Source organism: Pelecanus crispus, chromosome 11 (genome assembly GCF_030463565.1).
Source record: "Pelecanus crispus isolate bPelCri1 chromosome 11, bPelCri1.pri, whole genome shotgun sequence".
NCBI lineage: Eukaryota > Metazoa > Chordata > Aves > Pelecaniformes > Pelecanidae > Pelecanus > Pelecanus crispus.
Window position 1 is genome coordinate 26,466,467 of NC_134653.1, and position 5,151 is coordinate 26,471,617.

The window sequence follows — 5,151 nt, forward strand, 5'->3', positions numbered from 1 at the left end:
AATGCAGCTGAAGAGTCCACCTGTCTCTCTGAAAAGCAGCCATAATCCTGTGGTCCAGATCGTATTTCAGAAAGAGATCACTCCATCACATACGTAATTTATTGTGACTGTAAAACATCTGCATAGGCTCATGAAAAGCTTTACTCTTATCTAGGAGAGGTCATCTGAAAGTGTAAAATTATGAAGTGATTTAATTTTTGCCTTCCTGTATTAACTGCTGCTCTCAAGGTAAGCCAAAGACGAGCCAACCAATTGAGCATTCCTTTGTTATTTACTCTTTGGCACGCTACCATTTTGTGCCTTGAGACTGTGTCAAATGGAGAGAGGCACCACTGTCACTGTTAAACCATGTCAGTCTTGCTTCAGTGATTTTCGAAGTACTTTTTTTCCTAAAACCTGTACTCAGAGCTCCACTTTAATGTGCTTCCCGCCTGCCTTGTGGTTCACCTCCACTTGCACAGCAGTGCCTTCTACATAGATGTGACTGTGAAGTTGATTGTAGTTTGGCAACAGAGATGTCTGTTACAAAAGAGGTGACATTTGCCAGCCATGGGCTCTAAAACTGCAAAGCTGAGCCAGCTATATCAGCTTAATTAATTGCATTCCTAGCTGTGTGAACTGGAAGACTATGAGTCTCAAAAAGGGTGTGTGAGAAGGAGGTAGGGTGAGGAGTAATTCCAGGAAAATTATTTGGTTTTTTACACACCTGGAGTAGGGACGGTTGGGTCTCTTCTCTGGAGTCTGGCTAAAGTTAGGCCACATGTGCTAGCTCAGAGAGCTCAGCCATATCTGTCCCATTGAACAACAGAGTTTCTGTTGCATCTTCTTTCATGTTATTTGGTTTAACAAGCAAAGAAAGGGTTGGGGCATCATCTCTGTGTGAAGTGTGGTCTCCTGCCTCTGACCGGCCTCTCACGTGCCAACAACATGGAGCTGTAGGGTCAAGCTGAGGTCTGTGCCCTCATAGAGCATCATTGTGAAAAGGTTTGTTACTTCCCTTTGGAAACCATCCCCTCTTCCACACTGATGATTGCTCTTACCTGTTTTTCCCACTGCCAGCTCTGTGAGCACAGCCTGGCCCTCTGGCAAGCCCTGTGTATTTACATTATAATGTATAGAGGGCTTCACCTTTGTCCCTACACATTTTCTTCTCCCCTTCCCTCTCTTGCTTTCCTCTGGCTGTGTTTTTCCTGTAGTTCATCTGTTCCTCTTGTGGACTGTTATTTTTGTTTCATTGCTCTTCACCCTCCTTTCCCATTCCTGTAGGCTTATTACAGGATCACACTGTGGCCTTTCCCCGCTTTGATGCTATTTGACTGTAGAAAACAGTGACTTCCAATCCATCTGCCAGTCTTGTCCTGACAAATACAAAGGGAAGTTCTCTGTTTGCAATCAGGATGCAAGTAACCAGGGTGGATTTGAGCACGGGGATTACGGCCAGAACAATAATGCCTTTGTAATGCTGTTGGGATTATTCCTCTCCCGTGGAGTAAAACCTGAAGAGCAATACCAAGTCTTCAAGCAAACAGAATCTCCAGCTGTTAGTGCTTTTGCTTCCTCTGGAGGCAGACGCATGCCTGTCCAAATACAATATGCCGGAAGACCAGTACTTGGCATCTTTGTGACTATTGAAACATGCCATGTTTCTGAAAGCCTTTAAAAGCGATGAAAGATAGTGAAGGGAAAGATAAGGCCATAAATGAGGGCTAGACTGCTCATCTGCTGTTATGGGATAGATTCCTGATTAGTAGCCTGATTCTCAGCCCAGTCCAGCTTAGATTTTACTGTGCTTTGGCAGATTGTTCATATGGTATCATACTTACCCTAGATGATGATGTTCTTGCAAATACAGGTGAGAGAAATAATAAAGACTAAGAAACTAGCACCAGTAAAACTGCTCCAAAACATCACAGACTCTTTGTGCCTTCCTATCAACAGCTTGCTGGAGACTCTTTTTCATGAGCACTTCTTTCTTGTTTCACTCTCAAAGTCCTTTTCTGGGCTGTTGTCTTTAACTGAAAATGAAATACATTCTTCCAAGGTCAGGGCAGGCAATGCAGCCCCTGTTTGTTTGAGGAGTTTTCTCCATTTTTTCAAAAAATTTTCTCTACACAAGTGAAGACAAAAAAGAATCAAACAAACCCTTCCCCCCAAAACGCTTGTGCATTTGCTCACGTGCATGCTTTTTGATAGTGCTTTTAAGGAAAGACAGGATTTTACACTTGCAGGCAGTGCTGTATTTGTCATTGCAAGCTGAAATTGGATCCACCTTCCCTTGCTGGCCCCAGGCTCCTCACTTGCTTCAGAATCTCCCCAGGGTTTGGGGAGGAAAGCCCAGCTCCCCTCTGGCTTGGCCTCTGACTGAATCACACGGGTAGTTTTGACTTAGCTCTGTCTCCAGAAGCAGCGAGCATGCACATTACATAATACAGTCTTTGTGTCTTGAGGATTCAGGCCTGTCCTCTTTTGTGCTGCCAGATGGAAGAGGAGCCACACTCTCTCCAGAGAGATGTCCCTGCGCATCTCGCCGCTCAGCCGTGCTGGAATTATGTGCTTCCCTCTGCAGCCGGGCACTGTTGCTCCCTGGCATTTGGCTCCAGAATAGCTAGCTTTTTAATATGCAGTGAATGCTACGCAGCCACTGTGATCCCAAGATTAATTTGTCTAGAAAAGGATATACATGAAGAACCTCCAAAATGAATTTGTGAGGAGGATGCACTCCAGCTTCTCTGAACAGCCGGGGTTTGTTCCCAACTGAAATGCAAACACAGGTGTCATGGACAGCCAGGTTTCTGGTTTGTGCTCTCACTCTGTCCCATTTCATAGTTTTTTCAGCTGCTGCTGCTGCTGCTGTTTTGTTGCTTGGTTCTGTAACATGGCCCCTGCCTGCATTGTTATTACCTCTGTTAGTCAAGCCATTTCTTGCCCTGATCCCTGAAGTCCTCTCCAAAGTGATGAATCACACCTGCACTAGTGAGTACCTTCTCACTAATGAGGCATCTGCTCCAAATTCTGCAGTGCTCAGTTGATTGAGGCAAGGAGCTACAATCCACCTGTAGACAGCAGTGTCACTACAGTCCTCAGGAATAGCACAAAAGACCCCAAGGAGGGTGAGGACAGTGTTAGTCATGCTAGACAGGAATCTTATCTGTGTGAACATCCTCACAGCAATGCCTCGTCAGCACCAGCTGCAACTCCAGAAATGGCAGCTTCTCTAGAAGCAATGTTACATCCTGAGGGAATTAACTTCCCCAGGACAGAGAGGTATTGAGAAATGTTTATTTCAGCCTCCTGCTACCTCTGAGCTTCCTGGCAGAAGGACCCCTCAGCAGCTATGGCTCCAGCAATGCAGCTGCAGTAGAGAAAGCCAAGGCTTGTGTTCATCCAGCCATGAGTAGTGGTTCTGCACTGCTGATATCAAACAGGAGTTCTGAAAAAAAACCCAAAACCCAAACAACAAAACCCCAAAACAAACCAAAAAGGTACTTCGGCTGTAACGAGGAGCTGAAATGACACTGCAGGTATGAATGGGAAATTGTTGCTCAACAAACGTCCCCACCGCAAACCCCTTCAACAGCCCATTTAGCCACTGTGACAGCTGCTGCTAAGCGTCCAAAGCAGGAAAGAGGCAGAGGGACCAGCCTCTCCTCTCTGACATCCTGAGGATGGACAGAGGGCACCTTGTGCAGGAGTTGCAGGCAGCTGCTCTGCATCTGGTGCTGATAGTGCAGTTGAGGGGACAGAGCACACCGAGCCAGGGCCGCAGCGTAATTCTCTTGCCGTGGCAGCTTTGCCCTGACCAGCACACGTGACTGTAGCGGTGGGGGCACAGCAGCACAGGCTGCAACGGGACCCCAGGCTGCAGGGAGAAGTTGCACTTGGGTCGTTGCAGAGAAGACTGTGTCATCACATAGTAACTGCTGTGCATGTGCCAGCAAGAGCAGAGCTAGCATGAGTAAGCTTATTATGCGATAATCACACCTTCATCTTTCTGGGTACATAAACTGCTGAGGTATCCAAGTCTGGCAGTGAGGCACAATCACTGTCTGAAGATGAGCAAGAAGGAACCGGGTCCTTTCCTCATTGGGAACATATGTCTGATTTGACACCATTATCTTTTACTGTTTTTAAACAGAACATCATTATTGAACCACCTGTTGCCACTTAATTACCTGTGTTTGATTACAAAGACGCTAAGTAATTGGCTTTTTAGGCACAAACTCCTTCATTTTTATATCCTTTTATGACGTGCCCTAACAAAGCCTCTGTGTCCATTTCAAAGGCCGGATCAAAACTTCCCCCGTGGGCTCTGTCAGACAGGCGGAGGCTGAGCGCCCAGCCTCCTCTCGCGAACTTTGGGAAATCTGGGATTTGCATCAAGGTTTTGAATCCTCTCCGTTATAACGATAAGACCTATAGGTGCTGCCCTATAGAGCCGGTATCCACCGCGGTCCCGTTTCGGTAGGCTGAGCACCCAGGCGGAGCGCTCCGGTGGGCCCCGGCCCCGCAGCGTGCAGGCTCCCGGTGCCGGGGCGGAGGGGCCCTCCGGGGGGCACGCCTGGGGGCAGGCGGTTCACCCCGCGGGGCAGGGGTGCTCGCCTCCCCGGCTCTGCCCTCGGAGGCACCAAGCTCCTTCCCGGGGAGACGCGGCAGCCTCGGGGGTCAGGCCTCCCCGCCGCCCCCGCCCTCCCCGTCCGCGCCGCCGCCGCCGCCGGGGGCGATGCTCCCGCGGCTCCGGCCCGCCGCCGCGCCGGAGGGCTGCGGCCCTGCGGTCCCCCTCCCCGCCGTGCCCGGGGCCGCCGGGCCCTGCCCGCCCCGCCGCGCTGCGGGAGCGCCGCCCGCCGCCGCCCGCACCCCCTCAGCGGCGCCGCTTCGCCTGCCGGCGCGCCCCGGCCTGAGCCGGTCCCCGGCGGGGGGAGGCCCCGGCTCACCTGGAGAGGCGGCGGCGCGGGGGGAGCCCCGGCGGGGGCACGGTGCCCGCCAGCCCCCCGCCGGAGCGCCCCTTCCGCGGCCTTTGTCTGCGCTGTCACATGGGCCGCGGTGCGGGATTTAAGCGGGTCTCCGCAGGACATGCCGTGAGCGGCGCGCCGCAGCCCTGCCCGCAGCGGCAGCGCTCCGCCCGGCCGGGGATGCGGCTCTAGCGGCCCCGCG